The 27,753-nt window shown below is 40.0% G+C and overlaps 1 protein-coding gene and 1 long non-coding RNA gene across 2 annotated transcripts in view; one reads left to right on the forward strand and one right to left on the reverse strand.

Annotated features, from left to right (window-relative positions):
- GADL1 (glutamate decarboxylase like 1) overlaps positions 1-27,753 on the reverse strand; it is a 168,988-nt gene that overhangs the window by 25,159 nt on the left and 116,076 nt on the right. The gene's annotated exons all lie outside the window — the stretch shown is intronic.
- Positions 3,793-20,319, forward strand: LOC138161476 (uncharacterized). Its single transcript, XR_011168378.1, has 3 exons — positions 3,793-5,616; positions 9,327-9,454; positions 20,078-20,319. It is a non-coding gene; the product is annotated as an uncharacterized lncRNA (long non-coding RNA).

Below are 27,753 nucleotides of genomic sequence, written 5' to 3' on the forward strand. Positions count from 1 at the left end.
TCTCTGTCTCTCTGTGTCACTGTATCTCTGTCTCTCTCTCTGTGTCTCTCATTGTATCTCTGTCTCTGTCACTATATCTCTTTCTGTTTCTCTCTCTCTAATTGTATCTCTGTCTATCTCTGTCTGTCTCTCTGTCACTGTCTCTCTGCCTCTGTCTCTCTGTCTCGTCTTTGTCTCTCTCTCTCTGTCACTGTATCTCTGTCTCTGTCTCTCTCTTCCCCCTCGTAATATCTCTTGTATTTGCCCCCTTCTCTCCTCAGACACCACCAGTCTGGTGCAAGCCCTCATCATTTTATTCTTGGACTACTGCATGGCCCACTGCTTGGGTTCTCTGCCTCAAGCTTCTCTCCATTCCAGTCTACCCTCTTCTACACAGCTTTCAAATTGACCTTCCTAAAGCACAGGTCTGATAAAAAAAACTGTTACCCTAATAATCCCTATTACCTTCAGAATCCAAATACAACATCCTCTGGTTGGTATTCAAAGTCTTTCATTTCCTGACTCCTTCCTACCTTTCTGGTCTTCTTACATCTATTTAGCATCTTTCTGTAGCATCTTTGCACAGAATTTGGCACTTGTTTGCAGGATGCATTGCAGAGGGAGGAAATGAGGCTAGTGATCCTATTCATTTGCCAGAAGAGGAAACTGAGGCCAGATAGAAGTGCCTGGACCAAAAACGTAGCTCGGAATCTCAGAACTGAGACTCCCATAGACATCAATTAGCTGACCAAGAACCTTCTCAATAGCATTGCCAAAAAGGGCCCCCCCAAGGCGGAAGAACCTGCTCCTTCCCAAGGCAGCTCACTCTGCTCTGATGGTTGGGAGGCTTGTTTTTCCCAAAAAATTAATTTCATTTTGTTCCTTTGCAACTTCCATTCAGTCTTCCTAGCTCTGCTCAATGGGGCCAAGCAGAACAGCCCTGCAGTCTTATAAAGTGGCTGCTGGTGGGCCAGGATGTGAGTAACCATTTTAGTCATGTGTGTGTGTGTGTGTGTGTCTGTGTGTGTAAAATGCTACAGGTGGGCCAGGATGTCTTTAATGTGCGTGTATATACATACATATATACATATATAAATTAAAAAGTATTTTTTTCTCCTGGCCATCCTTCAAATTGAAATTCTTGTTCTTCAAGTTACCAAAATATAGAAAAACCCCACCCAAACTCTTATAACAGAGACACATAGGAGCCATGTAGTCGTTAGGACCTCTGGGGCCTCCTTATGTCCTTTGTATTGTTCACCATGATAAGCCTGGGCTAAGTGCCCTTAGCACTTACATCAGTCACGCTCCCCTGAGAGGGCACCTGATTTTGCTCTGTCTCTACCATCCTGATCTCTCTTGGAGAACAAATTGGCAGTCATAGTGCAGGGTTCTTGACAAAGCAAAACATCAGACTGTCTGAGACTTGCCCAGTTGTGTGTGTCATCTGTTTCCACGCCAAACCTTGACCTTAATTTTCTGTCTCCCTGGACGTTGACATAGATGAGTCAGCTGTGGCAACATCTTTCAAAAATACAGAGCTGGATGGTTATCCAAAGCAATGCAAGCTTGAGAAGGACTACTTAGGGACAGTCTGTAATTGCATGGACCACATTGCTGTTGCTGTTCAGTCATTTCAGTCATGTCTGACTCTTCATGACCCCGTTGGGAGTTTTCTTGGCTAAGATACTGGAGTGGTTTGCTGTTTCCTTCTCTAGCTCATTTTACAGATGAGGAAACTAAGGCAAACAGGGTTAAGTGACTTGCCCAGGGTCACACAGCTAGTAAGTGTCTGAGGCCAGATTTGAACTCAGGAAGATGAGTTTTCCTGACTTCAGACACAATACTCTATTCACTGTGCTCTATTAACTGACCACAGATCATAATTTTGGCTCAAGACAAATTAATGTGTTAATTTACTTAGGCTAAGATTCTACAAATCTCTCTTTTTCTGTGAGTTTCCATCTTCTCTCCCCACACCCATCACCAATCACCTCTAAGTTGGACAGGTATTTTTAATCACTTTCAACAAAGAAATGTTGGATTCATTTTCTGCCTTAAAAGATTTTTCCAGTGAGAGGATCCAAAAGCTACCTTGATATATGATTCCCCTTGGTAACAACTCTGGCCATCAAAATATGGGAATTTTGATTATAGAAGGGTATATCAGGAGGGGAGGGACTCCATAAATTTTCACTCATGCAGTCAGATTCTGTAAATAGCCCCCACTCCCTACACACCCATCAAGATTACCGACAGAAGCAAGGTTTCAGGTCACATCAGGACTATAGACCTATGGGACTAAGCTGACTTCCTCCACTGAGGAATTCAAATGAATTCATTCCCAATTCATACCACCATCCTGGCCACCAGAGACCACTAATGATGGGCTCAGTGAATATTTTGTGCAGACTACACTGAGCTATTGAATGGCGGTAGGGAACTTCACCATGGTGAAAGTTACAATTATTAGGAGTGGGTAACAAAACAAAAACCGCAGTCAGAGATTTAGAGGTAGAACAGACCCAAAAGGTCATCTAGCCCAATTTATTTTTGGCATGAAGAAACTGAGGGCCAATCAAAGAACAAGCACATAAGAAATGCCTATTCTGTGCCAGGAAGTGTGCTGAGCTTGGCAGACACAGTGGAAATGAATGCAACAGTTCCTGTCTTCAGGGAGATTACATTTCATGAAGAGTGACACACAAATATACATAAAATAAATAACAGTTAATTTTTTTGGGGGGGGTAGGCATTAGCAGTTGGGCTAAGTGAAGTATCCAAGGTCATACAGCAGAACTAGAATTTTAGCCAAGTCGTCCTCTAGGGGCTTGTAGTTCTTGAGGTGAAAGGGTCCTCAAAGGCCATGGAGCCCAAACCCTTTATTTTTATGGATGAGGAGCCTAGAGACATAAAGTGATTTGTCTAAAGTTACACAGTTAATAAATGTCAGAGGCAGGGTTCAAACCCAGCAAGAATTTGACTGGAATTTCCATCAGAGCCAGCCACATTGCCAGGAGGCAACAGTCTGTGAATCATTTTGCAAGTACAACTCAAGACTTGCAGAAAGTCATAGTCTTATAGTTTTTATAATAAGCTAATATGATAAAACCACACTTATTGGGAATTTCCATTATTTACACCTGAGCTCTGAGAATGAGCAAGGTCATGGCTACTGAGATCCTGTCTGGGCAGCAGAAAAGAAATGTAAGGAAGAAAGTTAGAAAAGCTGGGCAGGGATATAGGTTGCATATTCACTCTCTAATCTAACCAAGGCTGTGGGCCTTGCATATGGTGCATGGATTGAATTTGACCACCATCTAGTGAAAGAATTAAGTAAGTGCACAAATGAGTAGGAATGATAGCTTGGGTCTGATATGGTGGTGGACGGACTAAGACTGCATTGCCAACTTTTTCAGGACAACTGAATCAATGAAGCCAAGAATGATCAAGTCAGGGCTAAAGCAAACCCCAAAAGACACCTGTGGGTTTGGGTTGGATCCAGTCTGTCATTATCATCTATGACTTTTGTGATTTGATGATTGTATTTGTTGTTTTTCAGGAACCATCCAGGCTGAGGACCTAATAATGCCACCCTGGGCCAAACATCCATCTCCCTGAGGAGTTTGTTTTCAGAAGTAGTGCCAACAGACCAGTTTTGAGGAAGTACCTTGGGATAGTTGAAAGAATGATAAATTTGGAGTTTGAGGACATGGGATAGAATCTGAGCTCAACTGTTAACTACCTCTCTAAGTGATCAGAGTTAGGTAAGAGTCCTTGCTTCAAGGAAAAGGTAAATTTGCTTTCATGTTCTGCTGGCCACTGGTTGTTTCTATATGATAATTAGAGTTGTCCCAAAGTGGCTCGCACTGCCCTAGAAAATAGTGAGTTTCCCTTCTTACAAGCCTTCTCACAAAGGCTGGGAAACCTTTGGTCAAAAATGTGAAATGGCAGAGGCAATCTTTCTGTAGGTTTGGTTTGGATGTCCTGGCCCTCAGGTCCCTTCGATTCTGAGATTCTGTTACATACAGAAGAGAGATGGAGTTAGCACTTGTCACTTCAAACACCTGTGTTTGCTACCAGGCTTCCAAGGCTTTGAGATGATTGGCTTAGTCTGAGAATTTATAGCCAGGGTCTTATCTATATTGGTCTTCTACATTGATTCAAGCTCCCTTGTGTGGTACTGATAGGAAAGTTTCCATTCATCTCCACTAGCTCTCCCTCCAGGTGAGGGATTCTTAATTGTATGCATGTGTGTGTGCTCCCATGAACACTTCAGAATGTTTCTAAATGCATAAAGTAAAACACACAGGATTACAAAGGAAAGCAATGGTATTCTGTCTGTCTGTCTATCTATCTATCTATCTATCTATCTATCTATCTATCTATCATCTATCTTCTTAAAAGTTCACTGATTCCAGCTTAAGAAACTTTGCTGTAGTTTCAAGCAAACCTCTCACCAAAAACAACATGGCAGCACCAACCCCCAACACTTCCCCCACTCATTAGAAAAAAATGTTATGTCTAAAAGCTTGCTACTCTTCATTTGCCTTCTTTTACCAATTGATAAGTTCCTTACTCTATTCTCCAGCCTTTCTGATAAATGGCTAATTAACATTAAAACAACTTTACTAACTCTAAGTGACCCCTATCTGAAGAAAGCTCTAGTTTCAAAACTGCAAGGAATATTCTGAAAGGGGCCAAAACCTTTTACTTTCTGCATTTAAACATTTTGAACATATAGAACAAATTTATTTTTAAACATCCTTATAAGTAATTTCTTTGCAAATCCACATGGACTCTGCAATTGGTAACTCAGTTCATCCAGTTTACTCTGGGGGATATTCTCTTGATAGTGGAAATCTTTAAAGGATCAAAAGTCATGAATTGGAAAGGGAGCAATGATTGAGGTTTAAACATTCCATTACTTAATCAATTCTCAATCTCCTAGAGAACACTGCCCCACCCTAAAAAAATATCCTGAAAAGGGTAAACTTGGACTGATAGTTCTATTCTCTCATTTGTAGATATGGACATTATATATGCTCAACCTCACAAATCCAAACACAGTGGAATGTGTCATGGTTACTAAAGTAGGAATGATTAAATAATATAATAACATTTATATATCCATACATATATACAGTATACATATATGTATCTAAGACTATGAACATATAAACACACATAAATATATGTGTAATGCTATTTTGACCACAAGTACTCCAGATATCACCAAATAGATCAGGGTGCTGGAAACAAATGCCCACTGGTTGACCAGAGAACTACTAGGGATCTATTTTTAATCATTGTTATAAGAAGTCTCCCTGTAATGACTCTGCAAGTGGGGGGATACTCACTTGACCATCCAATTCTCTTTGATCACTGGGGAATTTTGCACAGACCATGGAACTGGCAGAGAGGGTGGATGTGACTCATAGCTCTACCACTCCCTGCCTTTGGGATTGTGGGAAGAAGAGAAGCTATGCAGAACAGGAGGAGAAGAAACCACATTGGGGCTCAAAGAGTGGCAGCCACAGGAGGGGCAGCTGCTATGAGCAATGGGTTATGGGACTCTTGAAGCCAAGGCAGAGTGATTGAATCATGAACGAGATACAGATGAACACTGTTAACCAGGTAGGATTCTAGATTGGGGCCTCTAGTCTTTTTATTTCTCTTCTCTCCTTTTCCTTGTTTTCTTCTAAATGGTGTGAGCCTGATGTCTTCCTGCCCTCTCCATTCCCAGGTGCAGGCTTACTCTGTTTCTAAAGGTTCCTTACCATGCTGTGTTTAAATGTTTATTTTGTCTCTTATTCCAGTAGTTATAATTAAAGCTGTCAACCATCTACATTGTTGATCAGTGAGCATTATTACTGGAATTCAGCTGAGAGTGGGTGATTTGGGAGTATCCCAGAAAGGGAGAGAGATTTAAAACTGAAGTATTTTGTCAGAGCACAAGCTATGGCTGGGGGCTCAGAGCCATAGAATATTGAATCATTTTTTTCTAGGCGAGAGAGCATATTTAAACTGTGGTTCCTCTTTAGGCAATGAATTAACAGTAGCATGACTAGATAGATAGATTGGCACTGAGGCTTGGATTCCCCTATTTTTCCTGAGTTTGACTTAAAAGGAAAACCACTCCCAGAAGGGAGTCTGGAGAGAAATTCACATCCACAGGCAAGGAATAGCTTGGACCACTGAAAAGTGGGAGGGAGGTGAGTAGGAGTAACTGACAGTGACCTGCTAGATGAATACAAAATACAAAGTAATTTGGAGAGAGCTGGGGGAGGCACTAGCAGGTAGCACACCTGATTAGGTGCAGAAGATGACAATTAAGTAGAGTAAGGATGCCAGTTTGGTTGGACTGTATTCATTGCGATGGTGTTGGACAGCTCTGGATAGTACTAATTATACTAATATGAAGAGCATGTGAGGAGCCTTAGGGCATAATAAGGCTGGAAAGATAGTTTAGGATCAGGTTACAAGACTTTAGAAGCCAATTAGAAGAGTTCCTTCTTGATTCTAAGGTAAACTGGGTTTAGGACCCTTAGGGCAATCTTCTATGGAGCAAATGCTCCCCAGTGTCTTCCTTCCTAGCTTTGCCACTATATGGGCAATTACAAGATAAACTTCAAAAACCCAAAGCAACAGAGTATCAGAGTATTCACTTAAATTCACTTAAATATGTAAATGTAATAAATGGAAGTTCATATCTTCCTCAAAATGATTGCTTTTAGTCTTGATTCTAGTTTGGTTCCATCAATAATTTGACTGTGTAGTTTTTAGTCATTTAGTTTTTGTTAAATGGAATTTACCCCCCCACTGAATCTGTTTATGTGTAAAAGAAGCTTGGCAGAGACAAACCTCTGAGCTCCTTTTCCAAGGATCATAGCATTTCCAAGTTGGGAGGGATCTAAGTGGCCATGGAGTCCAACCTCAGTCGGTGATCAGTAAACATTCGTTAACCTCCTGCTATGTAACAGGCCACGTATTAAGTTCTGAGGACCCCCAATTGCATCAGAATCCCCCTGAACTATGACCAGGGTTTGGTGAGCTTTTCCTGAAAGTCCTCAGTGAGATGAGATTCCCTACTCCTTTTCAACTTTGGGAAAGCTCTCATATTCAGAATATTGTTTCCCTGCCCCTAACCTTAAATCTGCCTCATTTTGCCCATGACTCATGATAATAACATTTATTAAGTACCTACTATGTGCTTATGCTGTATTAAGTCCTGGGAACAAAAAGAAAGACAAAAGATTGTTTCTGTCCTCATGGAGCTCAGAGTCTAATGGGGGGAGACAACATGCAAACAGCTATGTATAAACAAGCTACGTACAAGATTCTGCCTTCTGGATCCTCCTTGTCCTCTTCCCCTTCTCCCCTTCTTCCTTTTCCTCCTTCCCCTCCCCCTCTCCTCCTCTTTCTCCTTCTCTCCCTCTCCTCTTTCCCCTCTCTTCTTCCTTTCTCCCCTCCCCTCTCCTCTTCCTCCTCTTTCTTTTTCTTTTCCTCCTCTCCCTCTCCTTCTTCTCTTCCCTCCTCTCCTCCTCTGCTTCTCCTTTTTCTTCTCCTCTCCCTCCTCTTTCTCTTCCTCTTTCTTTTCCTCCTCCTCCCACTCTCCTCCTCCTTTTCCTCTTTCTCTTCCTCACCCTCCCCTCCTCCTTTTCCCCTTCAACCACCCTCTCCTCTATCCCTCAACAAAAGAATGGGATAGTTTAATGAGGCCAAGGATGAGAAAAACCCAAAGGGTAGACTGGAATCTGTGCAGACAAGATACCATATGGCTCTTCAATGGAGCCCAGCAGGGAAAAGGATATGTCCTGGGCTTCCGAGGTCCCCTTTCCTTTAATATCTATGTCATTTCTTCTTCCTTAACATACAAAAAGGTCCCTGGTGAAGGAGTTAGAGCAAATATGGAGGAGTTTCTCATGAAGCTTCCTCACAGAATTTCAGTGTTCTTATTGACATCTATTTTCTTCTTTTTAATTTAAAGGGGACCAGGTCGAACAATTCTAATCCCTTTTCTGCACAACAACCTTTCAAATACTTGCAGACAACTATCATGTCCCAATCTAAGCCTTCTCTTTTCCAGGATAAACATTCCCAGTTCCTTCAGTGGAATCTTATATAGCACAGACACAAACCTCTTCCCTGTCCTCTCCATGATCTCCAGCTTATCAATATCCTTCCCAAAAGTAGGTGCCAAGATTCATTGGAAGCAATTAGCGATTTGTTTCCTCTAGCACCCATTCCATGACCCAAGTCCCTGGGCTACCTCAATTAGCTTTCTCAGACTGTCACCGCTCGTATGTATAATGAAAATAGTCCTCTTACTGACTCTGGGTCTCTGATCCCTGAGCCCAGGCTCAGGACTGCATTATATGTCTGCAGCAGACTTCAGACCAGAGTCTGAGTGACAACCACTGGTCTTTTCAATAAAGGGGTAAACTCAGAGATGTTGATAGGGAAAACAGGAGAAGAGCTGTTTCCCAGGGAGACGAAACAGAATGTACCAAAGACTTAAAAAAAAAAATCTCAAAAACGGAGTAGCAGCATCTCCGGAAGACTGTGCTAATGTGAAAATGGAATGGGAAGGCTTGGAGGATGGAGGGGAGATATTTCTCCCAAAGCTCCATCTAGCAACCACTGAGCCCAGCAGCTATTAAAGCCATGTAAACTAATTAGACTTTTCAGTAGATTTCTGCTGTACTGGCTCCCCCCAATGGCCTCACTCTCTCATTGCTAGGCTGGGCTTTGAAGGAAAGCCCCCTCATAAGAATGGAAGTGGGATTTTGTCAGTGGCGGGGAAAAGATGAAGGGGCTCAACTCCACCCCTCTCTCCTCTTACTCTTTCTTCTCCCTCCTCCTTCTCTTCCTCCTTCCCCTCCTCTTCATCCTGTGCCTTCCTTCTCTTCTCCCTTCTCTTCATCCTTCTTTTTCCTTGTCCTCTCTGTCTTCCTCATCTCCCTTCTCCTCCTCCTCCTCCTCTCCCCACTCTTTTCTTTCCCCATCCTCTTCCCCCTCCATCACCACCCTTCCATCTCTCAACAAAAGCATGCGATAGTATAACGAGAACGAGAATGAGAAAAACTCAAAGGGCAGACTGGGATCTGTGCAGACAAGATACCACCAGACTCTGCAGTGGCCCCACAGGGGAGGGAGATCTGTCCTGGGCTTCTGAAGCCCCTTTCCTTCAAGATTTATGCCGTTTCATCTTCCTTGACCTACAAAGAGGCCCCGATGAAGGAACTAGAGTACATAATATGGAGTTTCTCATGAATCTTCCTCTCAGAATTTCAGGGTTATTACTGATATCCATTTTCTTCTTCTTTATCCTTCTCAATTTAAAGGGGATGAGCGTCACAAACCACAAGGACTAACAAATGATGCCCCAGATCTTAACTTTGCCTTTGCTACTAAACAACCCAGAGTTCAGATCCTCAGGATGCAAGCTGAAGCTGGGATCAGGCACACACAGGTAGTTTAAATCCAAGGCAGTTTTTGTTTTGTTTTTTAATGATTCAGCTTGTAGGTAAGGATATTTATAGTAGGAGGTGTAGAGAGCTGGATTTGGAGCCAAAGCACCTGAGTTTAAATTCTAGCTCTGAGCTACCTGTATAACCTTGGACTAGAAAGCCTCTTAAACTTCCTTGGCCTCAGTTTACTCATCTGTAAAATGAAGTTTCCTCATGACTTCCAAGTTCCCTTCCAGGTCTAAATCTATGATTCCATTATCCTATGACCTTAAGCAAAATGCTTTTGTCTCTTCCCTCCCCCTAAAGTTTTTCTCATCTTTTAAAAAAGGGTGATGGACTCAATGACCTTTGACATCCATCTCTAAATCTACGATCCTATTACCCATTTCCCACAAAAAGCTGAATTTTATATAGAGCTTTATAGTTTATAAAGTCACTTATGTACATTTTTTCCATTTAATAATAATAGCAAGCATCTAGTGAGTGCTTTAAGGATTACAAAGCACTTCACTTGACTCTGTCAAGAAGGTGCAATTATTATCCCTGTTGTAGAGATGAGAACATTTAAATCGATGTAGGCTCAGTGACTTGCCCAAGGTCACACAGCTACTAAGTGTTTGAGGCAGGATTCAAGCTGTTTTCTTGATTCTAAGTCAGGTGATTTTATCTACAGTACCCCCCTACAACAACCTTTTGAGAAAGGCAGTATGGGTATTATTATCTCTACTTTACAAATAAAGCAACTACCTGGGTAGTAGATAGAGCTCTGGGCTAGAGTAAGGGAGGCTTGAATTCAAATCCAGTCTCAAACATTTAGCCTCTGTTTGCCTCATTTTCTTCATCTATAAAATTGAGATAACAATAAAATTTTCCACCCAGGTTGCTAAATGGTCTAACATATGGATAGTGCTTTATAAACCTTAAAGTGCTATATAAATGATCGCTAAAATGATCAAACGAGGAAACTTGAGTTGAAAGTGACATCACCTAACTGACAGAAATAGCATATGAATCCAAGCCAACTCACTTTATATTCAATGTTTGTTCCCGTTTGTCATGTCAGACCCAAGTTCAAATGCTGGTGTTACTACTTTTTTGGTCATGTGATCCTTTTCACCTCTCTAATCATATGAACCTTCATTCAACTTTCACTCAGTCCCCTCATCTAGAAAAATAATGAATAAATGATGTGTATTGTGGTCCCTCACAGGCTCTCAATACACCCATATATGCTAGCAGTAAATTTTGTGATATCAAAGAACTGGAAACAAAGTAGATACCCATCAATTGTGGACTGGTTGACTAAATCGGGGTAAAAGAAAAAAATGAAGTATTGTTGCACTCTAAGAAATGACGGCCCCAAGGAATACAGAGCATAGGAAGACTCATATGAACTGATGCAGAATGAAAAAAAAATCAGAACCAGGGAAATTATATATATATATACAATGAACATAGTAACGTAAATGAAAGTGACACTGAAAGGCCAGCAACTCTGATTAATTACAATCTCCTGTCAGGTCCACAGAGAACAGATAATGAAACATTTCTCTCATCTCAATAAGGTGAGAGAGTGACGTACATGCAATAGTGTCTATGCTTTCATATATGAGCGTTGTTTCTGATATGCTTTGAAATTTAAGTTCTTGAGCATTAGGTGATAGACTATGTATAGTAAGATCATTCTTTCATGGATATCACCATGTGGATGTGGGAGGATATAGGATTTTACTTAGATTCTCTAAATCACTACAGCAATTCTGAAAACTGACTGCCAGGGATTTCTAGTACCAAATATTTATAGGTCTCTTTTCCTCTTTCACATTTTCTCTTTACCTCTTCTCCACAGATAATCAATTCCCACTTCATAGTGACTTAGGGTGTAAATTCCAGAACTGACAATACAAGGTCCTTTCTAAAAGGATAGAGGATTCAAGGGAGTGATTTTCTCCAAAGGAGGCAGTATTAGGTGACAAAGATGACAAGTGGGTTGTTTCAAAAAGAAGCCTCGCCACACCTTTAGAGCTCACTAATAATTCTCTTCTGAATTTTAGTTTCATATTTGACTCTGTCTTCTACCATAATTTTTATTTGAGAAGCCTGAATGGCAGCAAAAAGAGATGTTTAAACAATCCAGATGGCAGGTGAAGAGATGGGAACCTTCATTCAACTTGATTAACTAGAACCATTTCCTGAATCCTGTACAAATAGTGGCAAAAGGTTTAAGAGTAAGGGAAAGGGATGTAGGCAAGATAATGGAGGCTGGAAGACTATACAGCTCATCTTAGGCATTCTGAGTCATTATATCCTCATTAATTCCCTTCCAATGAACTTAGAACACCTTTCAAGCATGAAATATAATCTAGACCAGTGGTTCCTAACTCTGAGTATGAGAACTCCACCTGAAGTCAAAAAATGATAGCAGTTGTGCTGTTAGTATCTGTGGATTGGGAAAATACAGTGACAAAAAGTTACAGAGAACCCAGTAGCACTTTTAAATGAAATTGTATTTCCTTAATCACAACAGTATTAGAAAAATAGTGCATGTGAGACACATTGTTTCATCTATAAAAGCACTTTTGCTTGTTGATGGATTCATGCCCCCCTTAGAAGATCTCTCATATTTGTCCACTTCTCTCTTCTCATATGATCACATCCTACTTCAGGTCCATAATACTTCTATCACTAGCCTCCTATCAGTCTCCTTCCTTTAAGTTTTTCCCTTCTCCAATCCATATTCCAGACATCTGCCATAATCATCATTATCTCACTCTCCTTCCTTTTAGTCTCTTTCTTCTCCAATCCATAATCCAGACAGTCTCCAAAATGATCATTATATTGGATAAAGTTTGCCCATGACACTCTTATGCTCAAACTCTTGTGTTGACTCCCCATTTACTACCAAATAAAATATAACCTCTTTATCTTAGCATTGATGGTCCTCCACCATCCCAATTTCATTGATTATATTTGCCTACAACTTGGCCTCAGTTTTTGCTGCTGTTGCTGTTGTTTAGTTTTTTTGTCTGATGGGCATCCATGATGATCAATTTCCATATTTAAGATTACTAAAAAAAAACCCACCCTAAATAACTGACAGAATCTTAACATTTGAAGGAACCTTGGAGGTCCCCTACTAGGGATCATTAAGCCTTTACTTGTTGTAGGGAACTCACTACCCACCAAAGGAGCCCAGGATAGCTCTGTTTATGAGTGTGGTTTTCCTAAAACCAGAAAAAATATTTCCTAAAAACAGAAATTTTCCATTCTGAAATTTCTAACAATCAATCCTAATTCTATACTTGGGGACTTAAACCTAACCCTTTTTGCCAAGGAAAGCTCTTGAAATAATTGATAACAGCTATATTTTCTTTTCTCCGGGGTAAACATTCCCAGTTCCTTCAAGCTCTTCTCTGGTTTCCAGTCTCCTCACTATCTTGGTCATTTTTCTCCAGAAGTGTTATAAAATGGTACAGAAATTAGGCTTCTTCTAAAGGGGTATTTTATCCCTTCACTTCTGAATCTCTGTGGTGTTTCCACACACATCTTACTGCTTCATTTACCTACTTTCCCAAACTGTCTCAGCAAAGCTAACTGAGGCCTCTTCATCCATTTGATCATTTTGATTCTTTATCTTCCACTGTTAAGGTGTGAAATTCAATTATCTATTCATAGACTTTCTTGGGATACCCATCTGACTCAGTCTCTCTGAGCATTTCTGCAAAGAGTGAATGGCTGTTGCTTGGCCCCCAGGCTAATAAAGTTAATATCCAATGCTTTTAAAAGAAAATAAAAGAAATAGGCAAGATGGTCTTTAATGCCTCACTTCAGCTTGCTTTCTCCTTTTCATCGTGGGTCACTAGTCAAGTGGGATACGAATGGCACAGAGATAGTCATTTTCTTCCCTTGGGGTGCACAGAAGAGACAAAACTGTTTTCTTTTTCCACAGAGAAGTATCTTTTGGCTTGAACAAATTGGGAAATAAATGTTGCCAAGTGATTCAACCTCTCAAATTCTTTCGATGAAACCAGCATCTTTGTCTCCCTTGTAAGATCTCATTAAGCAAAGGTGGTGACCATTTAAAACATCTGACTCCTGAAGGAGAAGAAAAATAGGACACTGGCTCTGAAGGGAGCCTTGATGATAATCGGCATAGTCACAGAAGTCTGGTAGCATGAAGGATCCACAGCCCAGGTTTAATAGCGATGCTGACAGATGATAAAGAGTATATTACCTCAATGGCTAAATATTTAAGCTTCATGGAGTGGAAGATATTTGACTATAAATGGGCCAAGAATTTAAAAAAAGGGATGGTGAAATTATATTGCACACATAAAACCTCTACTGCAAGAGTTCTGTTTTTTAAAAAAGCCATAGCTGACAGAGCAAATTAAGCCATGAGCTGTTGACTATGTTTAACGGAGATAAACTGGCAAATGGAGAAGATGTAATTACCCAGAATGTTTTCTTCTAAAAATGAATTCTAACTCTGCTAGGAAAGGGCAGCCCTTACATCTTCCATTTTTTAAAACCCTTCTTTGAGGAAATAACAAGTCTCAGGTATTCATGCAAATAACATATATATTATATATATATATATATTTCATATATTGCTCAATGACTGTTGTAGTGGCCAATTCCTTTAAAAACTAATGGCATTTCCCTGGTAAAACATGGGGGGCTAAGGCCATTCGGTCATTCACCATCAAAAAGACTTTGTTTGTTTTGAAATGATCAGACTACATTTTGCTATATGTCAGGTTTCAGTGACTTGGCATTTCATACCAGGTTGGTCTATTTATCACACTCAAATACTCCAACAGATCTGTGATCTTTTCCCTACTTCCCACTCTCCATGATGTAGATTGCAACCCATCCAATCATGCCTGTTCAACTCTTACACAAGTCCACATGCTTGTCCATTAATAGGTCCCTCATGCTTTCTACATGACCAGACCATCTTTTTTGATCAGGCATATATATGTGTGGTGATGCCCATGAATGATTTAGTGGAGTAGAGCCCGAGACTTGGAATCAGGAAGATCTGAATTCAAATTTTATCTTGGATACTTATACTAATTTGTTTCTGCATGATTCTGAGAAAATGTCTCTGGACCTCAGTTTCCTCATCTGTAAAATGAAGATGTTGGAGGCAATGACCTCCATGGTCACTTCCTACTCAGATCTATGATCCTGATGCTTTACTGGGGTGCTTCATTGTAGTTCCTTACTTGCTGTCTATCACTGGCTCATACCCTGCAGGCACCCCTCTATTGCCCTCCAAGTGACAGAAATTTTTAATTCTTTGGATATTGTAACATTGAAAGGCTCACAGCCATTTAACAACAGTGGTGGAAGATTTGTTTAACAGCCATGATCTCATTAAAATTTCCAAGCAATTTTGTGAGGCAGGGGTATGCTGGTAAATGTTTAACAACTGACTCTCCAGGAAAAAATTACAAATGATACATTTTTAAGCTTAATTTGCACTGCTAACACTATTTCCATTACTTTATTAAATCTAAGTAACCAACAAAACAATAAATCAAGCCCTGGTTTGTAACATTTGTTGACATTCCCAAGGTATAAAAGCTCATACTAAAAATTTAACAATCAGCTCTCATGAGTCTAATGAACTGACTCCAGCCTACTGGTGCACAGCTGGCAATTGCCAGAAGTGGGATTTGATGCCAGGTCTGGATGAGTCTCTGAAGCTCTGGATGAGTAATTGAAGCTCTCTGGGTCTCACTTTCCTCATCTTTAAAATGAAGGGGTTGGACTCAGTGAGTCTCAAGGTACTTCCTAGCTCCAATGCCTGTGACACAAAGTCCAGCCCTCTGGTCATTGGGCCAAATGGTTTAAACATTGTGTTGATAAAATATACGTCATCCTCAAGAAACATCTATTGATTTAAAGATGTTTTATGGAGACAGTCATACTATGCAAGCAACATGATGTACTAATAGAACCCAATATAAGTGTGTGTATACATGTAAACACACATAGATATTCATACATACATGCTTATATTATACATAATGCATACATACACATGTATATACACCTATGTTTATATTATATGTATAATATGTACACACACTTTTTTTAAATAAAAGAGGAAGGTTTCAGTATTATCCATGTTTGGCAATACTAATGCATTTCTTGGTCAGGGACAGCAGACCATTATCAAGGGTTTAGACATCTTGTCTCATTCTGAAAATCGAAATAACTCTCTGGGCAAGGCATGGAATAACTATAAATGACTTTATTTGCATGGATAAACCTATACTAAATCAAATGGCAAGATGTTTCCGTTTTTAAATTCCTTTGGGAATCCTTACTCCTAGGGATTCAGAGCATCATGTCCCACCTCTCTGCCTTACAGAATTCTTCTGATGTCAGGTTAGAGTTTTCCTAGCAGATGGCTTGGGGAATCTGCAATAGAAGGCCCAAGCTTATGGAAAGGAAGTGGATGTGGCCATCAGTGTCAAGCTTCAGGGTTCTGTTCTGCTTTAAATATAGTATATGCTTTAGACATGTTTGCCCAGTGGAAGTATTGGCCACTGAAGTCCTCTTCTGTTGTCTCCTGGTGGTGTGGAGGATCATAGATTTATGCCCGGAAGGAATTATAGATATCTTCTGATGAAGGATTTAGAGCTAGAAGAAACCTTCCAGGTAATCAGGTCCCAGATTCAAGATGGAAGGTACCTGGGAGGGCAAAGGATCAAGAAGGGTCTCTAGAGTTTATGTAGCTACAGAGTCATAGATCTGGAGCTCAGAAGGGATTTTAGAGGCCTCTAGTGCAATCCCTTCTGATACATAGGAGGAATGGGGGCCCAGAGAAGTCAAGCCTCTTGCCCAAGACCACATGTAGTAAGTAAATAAGTAAAACTCATGTTTGGAACCAAGCAAGAGGGTCATAGGTCATAGAGTTAGGACTAGAATTAATTTCAGAATCCAACTTCCTTACATTACAGATAGGGAAACTGAGGCTAAGAAACTTGCCCAGTCACAGCTAGCAAGTGTCTGATGCAGGATTTGAAGTCAAGTTAACTCCAGGTCCAGTCTTCTGCCTACTGGGCTACCTAACTGTCTCATCATCAGTCCTCTGCATACTTCCATGGTGCTATGCTGCCTTCCTAACTCCATTTTACAATAAAGGAAAGCGAGTCTTATCCTATGTCCTCTGACTTTATTTCTGTTCATCTTTCCATAGAACTATGCTGCCTTCCCAAGTCCATTGTATAGAGAAGAAAACTGAGTCCCTAGATCCTCTGACATGAAATCTATTCATTTTTCCATAGAACTACGCTGCCTTCCCAAGCCCATTGTATAGAGAAGAAAACTGAGTCATAGAAAGGTAAACAGTGGAGTTAGAATTCTATTCCAGGTCTCCTAGACCAAATATTGCCTCATGGCACTGAGTGGTAGTACCAGCTGTTTCTCTAAAGGTCCCTTTCTCCTTTGTGCTGAAGCAGAAAGAATAATAAATAACACAGTTTGTTTCTTACTAGACTCACAGGGAACAATGTTCACTGCCTGGACATTTTAGAACAGTGCAGGCAAACTGCTTCAATCTCTTCAATGAGATTTATTTATTTACTGGGGGCAAAGGAAGTAGAATTCCCTCTGCGTGGCTTCAACTCTCTCTCTCTCAAGGATATTGTGCTGATCCAGATAGCAAGGGCTCAGACATGCCTTTCTGTAGTTCTTAAAAAAAAAGAAAAAAGAATCCAGCACCTGAATCAACATTCCTTGCCTGACCTTTAAAGCAGCAGCCAATAAGGGGAGGGAGAATGAGGTAAATTAGAAGACATGGAAAGAAGACTGGATCAGTGAAAGGAATGGAGCCTTGAGGCTATTCTGGGAAGGGGCATTCTGCGGTTTCCTCACTAAACCCTTTATTTCTTCCCTCTCCTTCTGAAATTTGCCTTCCCATCATTCCCTAGTGGTTGGCATCTCCTGAAGCTTCAAGACGCTTTGGCCAAATTAGCTTCTTTTCCTTTGGAGTAATTTTCAAAAAAAGTCTGATGGGGAAAGGAGTGAAACCTACACATGGAGTCTTCTTGTAACAAACACTCAGAGATTTCCAGAATTGCGAGGGACCACAGTCTTGAAAATTGACTTGAAAATGGATGACCTCTACCATCTATCCATTCAACCTTTGCTTAAACACTGGTCAAGGGAGAAGCAACTCACAGCGTACTGAGGAAGCCCGTTTTACTTTGACCTTAGGCATTGTGTGATCCCCATCTGTAAATGGGGATGATAATAGCATTTATGTCCTAGGGATGTCGTGAAGGTCAGTGGGATAATATTTGTAAGGTACTCGGCAAACTTTAAAGTGATGTATAGATGCTAGTTAGTATTATTAACATGACTAGTACTACTACTAGTACTACCACCACTGCTACTATTGCTGCAGCTGCTTCTCCTGCTACTACCACTGCTACTACCACTACCAGAACTACCACTACTCTGGATGGCTTCTATTATTATGAAGTGGTTCCTTATGTAGAGTTCCCAGAAATCCTGAGGGTCTTCCAATCCCAGACTGATTTTTTTTTGACTAGGTAAAAAAGGTCATTCTCCGCCTCATTTCTTACCTAGCCTTAATCACTGAAAGGGCGTTGCCTCATTCAAACTGAGACCTATTAAAGACCCTAACTTCAAAAGGCCAAGGTCTCCCACCATATCTGGGGCTTCCCACTATATCTTGCCACTGGACCCAGATGAATCCAGAGAAGAAAGTGAGGCTGTTGACTTTGCACAGCCCTCCCTCACTTAAATGCAATTCACTTGCATGTCATGGCATCCTCCACCTGATGTCACAGTCCTCTTCAATGAAAGCACAGGGCTGGTCCTTATCCATGCCCATTTTAAAATGTGGCACCCAGATTCATTTGCTAAAGACCAGCATTCAGTGTGTGTTTAGGAGTCTTGGATCTTGGATATAGTTCCAAGCGATTTATTTAATGAAGTAGAACAAAAATAAAATACCAGCTTCTACCTGAATAATGCTTTCCAGTTGACAGAGCATTTTCAGGAACATTGGTTCATTATTTCCTAGTTTCAAATGCTAGTCCAGCCACTTACTACCTGTGTGCCCTTGGGGGAAACATCTAACCTCTAAACACTTCAATTTCCTCATCTGTAATATGAGAGAACTGGACCAGATGACCTCTAAGGGCCCTTGCAGACTGATGTCTATAATGCTTTCAATGCCCCCTTCTTAGGCAGGAGACCATGTGCTTCTGCCACAAATGGCCATTAATTGCATGGGATAGGAGATAGTGGGAGAAATTCTCTCTATATTCACTTTTCTCCACTCTGCTTATTCTGGCAAAAATACATGAGGAAAAAGGTAAACTTATATACATATACATATACATATATATATACACACACACATATATAAACACATACACATAAATATATTTTATAGAAATATAGAAAATAAGAATACATAAATTTAAAATATAAGCATATTAATATATAAATATTAAATGTATCTAAATACATTTTGTAAAATACAGAAATATAAAAAATATATACACACATAATACACATATATGTATATGTACATGCCAACAGAACCACTTGATAGATATGGTTGGTTCACCCAAAAGTCCATCTTCCCTAGAGTTGTAGTCAACCAATTGCCTTTGGTGTAGCTCTGTGGTTACTCAGTCATTTCAATCATGTCCAGCTCTTTCTGATCCCATTTGGGGTTTTCTTAGAAATACTAGAGTGGTTGGTCATTTTCTTTTCCAGATCATTTTACAGTTGAGGAAACTGAGGCAAACAGGACTAAGTGACTTACTCAGGGAAACAGCTAGTAAGTGTCTAAGGATAGATTTGAGGATGAGTCTTACAGACTCCAGGCCTGGAACTCTTTGCACTATGGAACCACCTAGCTGCCCCAGTAGCTCTAGTCACTATGAATAGATCAGAGATTGTCTTGGGACACTTGGGTTGTAGAGTAGCTAGATTGCAGGACCTGGAGCTAAGGAGACCAGAGTTTAAATCCTGCCTCAGATCTTTACTGGCTTTGTGACGCTGAAGAAGTCACTTGACCCTAGTTTCCTCATCGGTAAAACAAAGATGATAATATAGCATTTATCTCACAGTGTTGTTTTGAGGATCAAATTATGTAATCTCTGTAGGTGCAATGCTATTTGTCCTCTTCACATGTCCTAGAGGAAGGTTGATTGTTTGGACCCCAAGACTGCATGTAAGGCACTGCTCTCCCCCGATAACTTACCCTAATTGCAGTCAGAGTTCCTAGGAAGAAGTAAACGAATGAAAAAGGTCTCTTGAGTGCAAACCCAGACCTCTCAAGTGACTGAAGCCATCTTGTACTTTACAGCCATTCCCCATTACCGAAGATAATTGAGATTTATCACTGACAGTTTAAAATGTGTAACCTCCCCTCCGTCACTGTCACAGAGAATCTAACAATGCTTAGAGTTAACAAGGGTACGGCCTCAATGACCCTCCCAAACGCTGGGATCAGCTAGAACGTGTTTTGAGTCCCTTCTCACTCGGCAGCGAGCATAAAGACGGAGACACAGCAAGTGCCGGCTTGGCCACTCTTACTAACGCTAAGGCGTTTTGTTTTCCAGGCATCCATCTCCTGGGCTACTTCATCCGGAAGCCTACCCAACTGCAGGATGCTAACTTATTTCCGTACAACTTTAAGAGAGTTTATGATCAAATGTCACAAATTTATTAAAATGAACAATCCACCTCACCGTTTTCCCCAGTCCCACTCCTCAGAGAGGCAATCTTGTACCTGCGTCACATGGCACCTAATGATAGATTCCACCTCCTCACGCTGTCAGGATCAGGATGAACATAATAAACTTCTTTTTATAGCCGAAAGAGTGTCTATAATCTTATTTTATCCTTACAACACGTCATTCTGATAGATAAGGGCAGATGGTATGACTGTCAATGCAATAGAAAGGTTAACATGGCAGGGACATAGTGCCAGAGGGAAAATACCAGTTAGAACAGAATGTTTAGTGATTTAGTGTCCTGGGATGTACTGGATGGACTATTTTCATGGAAGAAAAGGAGAGAGAAGGAATAAAAATGTATTAAGCACCTACTATGTGCCAGGCACTGTGCTGATGGAAAGAATGAACATGAATGTTGCTGGTGTATGGCTTTAGATTGGTCAACATAATTCTCCTGGTTTCAAAGGGTCTGGATGTAAAAAATGAGGGAGAGACCAAGCCAAGTAGAATTCACAGACATGTCCAAGTAGCCCAGCGACATTGGTCTGGTTTCTTGGGCTTATTCCTTTTTCTCTGTCAGTGGTTAGGAGACTTTTGGAATCTGTGCTTCCTGGACATTTTGCCAGTCTGTAGAGATATTCCCTAAGAGCCATGTATATTTGAAACCCCAGGAAGTAGTCTGTGATGATATGTAGCCCAGTCAGAGAAAGCAGTTATGTTCCTGGATGATATATTCTGAGACCATTGTCTGTTCCTAGCAAGTTGACCACCACGTAGCTAGGCACAAGCATTGAAGAACCCATCTTTTTCTTTGAAAGGCTCTTTCCTTAGACAAGGAAGCTTTGTCCTTTAAATTTAGTCCTGTGCTTTTGCAACAGATCAGGAGCAGGTGGTATTTATTGGTGAGAGTTTGGGGGAGAAGGAAAATAAATGAACGCACCACTGGGCTGTTGGTGGTGATCCTTTATTTCCAGAGGACCGGTGACATCACAAGGGCGATGTCTTGCCTTGTGTGTGAATTGGATTTAAGTGAGGCACAGCTGCACTTTCTCCTCCAGAGTCATTAAAGTCCAGTGGCAAGACAAAAGTCAAGGCAACTGCTGATGGCCTGGGATGCAGGGGGTGACTTTGGCCTTTCTAAATTATAGTCTTTCCCAGGTCGCAGTTTGTCTAAAGCAACACCCATTCAATGATTAAGGACTAGGTAAGACCGAGATGAAAAATGGCTTAATTTACCATCACAAAAATATCAACCTGGGAAGAAAAGACCCCCAAATTTCTGACTAGAACAGAAAATATTTGCTATCTACACTCATTCTAAGCCATCAAAACCTAAACAATGAACTAATCTGATAAAGGAAGAGAACAGCCCCTCTCCCCACCTTTTGTGGGAAAATATTGAGATTCAAATCAAAGTTTCTGGTGGACTTTGGATACCTCAGAGGAGGGGAGATAAGGTAAATGATTAGTGTTGAGAATGTAATAGGTATGAGGGGTGTTAATTGTTTACATGAATGAATCTAAGTACTAATTTTTTTTTAAAATTACAGGTTTTCAATATTAATCCTTTAAAATCTATTCTCACAAGAATTCTTCGGGATCTGAAATTTATATGTCCAAGTGTGTGAAAAAAAACCTCCAAAATAAAAGAGAACAACTTTACCTCAGACACTTAGCTGAATGACCCTGGATGAGTCATTTAACTGCTTGTATTTCAGTTTCCTCATCTATTAAAATGAGGGGAGTGAATCTGATGGCTCCCTATGGTCCCTTTCAGGACTAAGTCTATGATCCCATAATCTCTCAAGGAGCCCTTACATCTCTAACGTTCTATGAATCCCATCATTCAGTGATTCAGGCTGTAATGAGCTTAGGCAAGCAAGTCACTTAATTGCCATGGTCCTCAGTTTCCTCATCTGCAAAATGTGTCTGAGACTCTTGGATGCATGTCCACCAAAATCCCTTTCATCCCAGATGTTATCATTCTTGTATTAATATTTATAAACTATTTCCCTAATTCCCTTGTGAATCCCAGTAATTCTTCAATTAAAAAACAAAAATGATAAGCCTTGCCTGAGTCTTTCCCCTAGCCAATATACAGAATTATCTACAAATCATCTTATTATTTTTCAATGTTCTCTATAAGTTATCATTATTATTTTTAATAATCCATTGGAGATTGGCATATAAATTAGTGTTTAATTGAATGCCTAGGGCCCTAGCAGAATCAGAGAGCATTCCGGTGCCTAACTCTACTTCTCCTTTTCATTACCATTTTCAGGTGTTCATGAGAATTTGTATTTGCAGGGAACAGAGTTTATTTGCTTCTAGCAGATGCTTATATTTGATTAGAGTAGTGATACGTGCAGCAGCAAGAGGGATAAGACAAGCTGATGATGGCCATGGGTGCACTGGGTAAATATCACATTTTATTCACTCGGTTTGGTCTATTTAACCGAAATACATTGTATTTACCCAGCGTCTCTGTCTGGGCTTATGACTGCAGTGGCTCTGAGCATGACTGAAACGGTCCGTCAGCCCAGGCTAGCAAATGATGGCTTCTTGGAGGTGGGGAGGAGGTGAATGGGAAACAGACTAAAGAGCACCAGCATTTTTTTTTTTTACAATGCCATCTCAGCCAATCTCAACCCATCATATCTCTTGTTGGCATCCCATTCTGGAGGGGCTGGGGAAAGCAGCCTCTGTTCTCTCTTTCCACATACAGTGTGTTCTACTGAACAGAGTATAAATTAAAATTAGATTCAATTCTGAATGAAAATGGAGAGCTCACTATTCAAGGAAACACTATGAGGAATTTTTTTTTGGAAGCAAATAATATGTAAATGACTATTTAATCCCTAATGTTATATAATGTCTTCTAAATTCAAGTCAATAATCATTCATTAAGGGCCTGCTCTGTGTCTGACATTGTGCTAAGGGCTGAGGGTATAAAGAAAGATACAAGTCAGTCCCAGCTCTCAAGGAGCTCGCAGTCTAATAGGGAAGACATCATGTAGATAACTCTTTACAAACAAGATAATAGACAGGAAAAATTGGATCAAATTTCAGAGGGAAAGTACTGAGGTTATGGAAGACTAGAAGCAGTTCCTGGCAGAAGGTGAGACTTCAGCTGAGTCTTGAGGGAAGCTAGGGGGGCAGGAGGCAGAGATAAGAAGGGAGAGAATTACAGGCATAGGGGAGAATTACAGCATGAGGAGTTGGGGGAAATTCAGATGTTTTAACTTGATTATGTTTTCTCATGTTGGGGGAAGGAAAGGGGAAGTCAGGCTTTATTTATAAAAATGGGAAGCTTTCCGAAATGTGAATTAAGAGAATGATTTCAGCAATCATCTTGTCATTTTCTTTCTTCCTTTTTTTTATTGGGAAGTGCGGGGGGTGGTGAACATGGGGGGAGGAACTATTTTAGTGAGCAACATTCAGTGCTGGTGTAAACATAGCTGCCAAAATGGAGACCTGATAAGAGAAACTAAAATAAGTTCCATCAGATCTTCCTGGCAACAAGGGAATTAAGGAGCAGGGAGCAGAACAGAAGCTATAGAAATAGTTGGCAATCCAATTTTGTTTTCATTCAGAAATGACATGATAACATCATATAAAGTTATCCAGAGACCTAGTAACAGAAACTTGGCGGAATGATATATCTGTAAATATGTATATAGAGATACATACATATACATATATATTATATATGTGTGTATGTATTTATATGCAAAGAGAGAGACAGAGAAGGAAGAAAAGAAGGAAGGAAATTAGGAAGGAAGGAAGGAAGGAAGGAAGGAAGGAAGGAAGGAAGGAAGGAAGGAAGGAAGGAAGGGAGGAAGGAAGGAAGGAAGGAAGGAAGGAAGGAAGGAAGAGAGGGAGGGAGGGAGGGAAGGAGGAAGGAAGGGAGGAAGGAAAGAATAGAAAGAAAGAAAGAAAGAAAGAAAGAAAGAAAGAAAGAAAGAAAGAAAGAAAGAAAGAAAGAAAGAAAGAAAGAAAAAGAAAGGAAGGAAGGAAGGAAGGAAGGAAGGAAGGAAGAAAGAAAGAAAGAAAGAAAGAAAGAAAGAAAGAAAGAAAGAAAGAAAGAAAGAAAGAAAGAAAGAAGGAAAGAAAGAAAGAAAGAATGAATGAATGAATGAATGAATGAAAGAAACAATGAACAAATGAGTGTAAGTCAGAGACAGAAGATGCCAGCAAGAGAAAAAATGGAGGGGGTGGGCAGCATGGGGTAGAAGACAGAAAGACAAATTTGGAAACAGGAAAACCTGGGTTCAAGTGCCCCCCACTGAATCATACTGTGTGACCCTGAAAAAGTAACCTTTAAGTGTCCCTAGGCAATTCTGTGAGACTAAACATTTCAAAGCAGCTGCCAAGCTTCCTTGGTAGAGGGCATTTCCTCCTTGAGAGATTCCTACACAAGGATATTATGGGTTACACAAGTGTGTGTGTGTGTGTGTGTGTGTGTGTGTGTGTGTGTAGCAAAAGAAAACCTTTGTTTGGGAAAAAAACCTCTATCTTTGGGGGGCAGGATTAAACCCATTGCCTCTTTGTTAGAAGGACTAAAGAGCTCTCCTGATTAAGCATCAATGACTGGGGCTCCCTCCAAGATGAATGAGTTGGCTACCACAACTACACTGCCTTATCAAATGAACTATTTGTAAAGAATTTATCACAGTGGCTAGCACATAGTAGGTTTTTAATAAATGTTTGTTCCAACCATCTTGTAGAGCAATCCAGAATTATGCCCAAAGAGTTATTAAACTATTATACCCTATGACCCAGCAATAATACTACTTGGGGGAAAAGGAGAAGAACTTACATTCTCTAAAATATTTATAGCAGCTGTCTTTTTGGTGATAAAGAACCAGAAACTTCAGGGATGCCTATCAATTGGGGGATAGCTGAACTAGTTGTAGGATGTGATTATGATGGAATATTATTGCACTATAAGAAATTATGAACTTAATGATTTTAGAAAAACATGATAAGACTTGAACAAAATCATGAAGAACGAAATGAGCAGATCCAAGAGAACATTGTATATAGTAACAGCAATATTGTTTTCAGATTGACTGAGTGAATAAGTTATTTTGACTACAAATGCCCAAATTAACTATAGAGGATGTATGTAGAAAGATACTCTGCATCCAGAGGAAGCACTGATAAATAGAAGTACGTATAGAACAATTTTATACATACATACACATATATACATATATGTATGTGTATATGTGCGTATATATGTATATAATGCCCACTTGTGTCTAATGGTAGCCATATCTGGGGGGAAGGGGGAAGAGGAGGGAAGAAAAAAAAAGAAATTTACACAATGATTTTGTTGTATATTTGAAGGGCATAGCAAGTTGTGCACAGCAGATTTGCAGTTTCATGTGCAATCATCTTTTTTATTGTACTATGTTATGGAAATGCTTGTTGTATTCAATAAATTAAGAATAAAAAAATGCTTGTTCCCCTCCTCTCTTTTTATGAAAGAAAGTATATGGACCCCCTAGCTCTGTTGAATCCCTTTGATTTTCAGTGAAGAGATGCTGAGAGAGTAGAAGATCTAGAAGCCAATCATGACTGCCTTGGGGAGAGGCACATAGTAGGGGCAGGCATGCTCCGACTGCCAAAACCTGTTCCTCCCCCTATGCCCGGGCACCAAAAGGTTCTGAATGATGACTTCTGGAAGGAATATCTAGGGCATCTTAACTCTAGGCTCCTGCAATAGATGTGTGGGGATTTCCTGAGCAACACAATCCCAAAAGCTGGCTTCCTAGGGAGATAAAGAGGATTTCCTGAGGTCAGCAATAGCTATGAATATTGCCCTCTTAGCAACCCAGAGTTTGAGAGAAGCCTGATTCCAGTCTTCTAAAAAACATTTGGGAGCTCCTGGGGAGCAGGAGCTTCTTGGGGGAGAACAGGAACCCACACATGGTCCCTGAAGCTGGAGGAAAATCAAGGAAATAATGCCATGAGAAGGGAAAAAGGGACCTGGACTTTGACCTCTGGTAGCATATTCAGGTGCTATGGGTCTGAGGGGAAGGAGGTCACCACACTCACAATGCCATATGACCTTTTCTTGGGTAGTTGTTCATGCCTTCAGCAGAGACTCAGCAGGGACATGTAAGCCTGGATGCTCATATGCATCTTTGGGATTAAAAAGGGGCACCCACTGGAATATCAAGGGATTCCCTCTTTAATAATTACTATTTGTTTTCACATCTGTGGTGGGTTCAAACTACAAGATGGTAGCTATGAGTCTGGAGTGCTTTGGGATGCTTGGAATGTGGAACTCAACAGAGCAAAGTATTTCCATTGTTCATAGGATATGATAAGTCCTCTATTTTTGTCAATTTGTAGGGTATGAGGTGAAACCTCAAAGTTGTTTAGGTTTGCATTTCTCTTATTGTTAGTGATTTGAAGCGTTTTTAATATGATTGTAAAAAGTTTTCAATTCTCTTTTTGAGACTTATTTGTTCATATTCTTTGAATGATTGGTTGATGTTTAAAGTCAAGTTACAGATCTCTGAAACTGGTGTTTTACCATGAAAATGCTAATAGACACCTCACTACAGGGAAACTCAAAACATGAGCTAGAACTTTGTAGGAGATAATCTTGTCTTCATTCAACATACACATTTCTCCCTTGTCCCCTCCACCCACTCTTAAAATATATAAACCTAAACCCAAGGAAAGTTCATTGGTAATCTGCTGCCTGGAGCCAGTCATTTCCCAAGTACAACAATTTCACACCAACTTAAAAATTAACTAGCTAAATTCATCGAATGAAATTTATCAACCAAAACTTGACAAGCAAATGAAACTAAAGCTGGTTGACTAAGCTGAAACAGTCCAAGGGGATTTTTTATTGAAAAACTTTGTGCTAGCAAACAATATGCTTCCTTTACCTAGAAAAGATTTATTTATATTATTAGAATATGAAGATATAAGATAGATAGGAAAGATGAAAACACCATTCAACAAACTTATTCCACAGAAGCCAATCTCTTGGGGGCTACAACTCTTCCAGAATCAAAATTTTATAAGTTAGAATGGTTGCAAAATATTAGATAAATTCTCTCATTCAGCATTATTCCATATGGAAATAGAGTCCCAAAAGTCTTAGTGCTGTTTGAAGCCTTTTGAGACATTCTGTATTTAAGGTCACTTGATATTTCTAACAACATTTTCCAAATACAAACTCTTGCCTTTTTCTCAGCATATTCATTCCCACAAAATAAGCAAAGTAATTAAAGAAGCTTAATAACATTTTTAAGTTTCTTGCCAAAATACAATTTAAAATCAATTTAAGGAAAATTCTTCCATTTATAAAAAGGTCCACAAAAAAGGGCTAATCAAATCCCATCTCCCTTGACACGATTAAAAAAAATACTCTTGGCCTGAGGTTGCACAGAGAAAATTTTAGTTTAACAGGCATTTTCTTGGCCCCATTACAGGGGATTACAAAGTAGAAGTTTGTTTATATGACATGATTGGATAGCTCCTAATGTTTAGGACTCAGTAAAAATAATTGACCAGCAGTTCAATACTCCTGC

Source organism: Petaurus breviceps, unplaced genomic scaffold, assembly GCF_028583685.1.
Source record: "Petaurus breviceps papuanus isolate PSGF00001 unplaced genomic scaffold, PetGlider_PUasm1.0 185, whole genome shotgun sequence".
Taxonomy (NCBI): domain Eukaryota; kingdom Metazoa; phylum Chordata; class Mammalia; order Diprotodontia; family Petauridae; genus Petaurus; species Petaurus breviceps.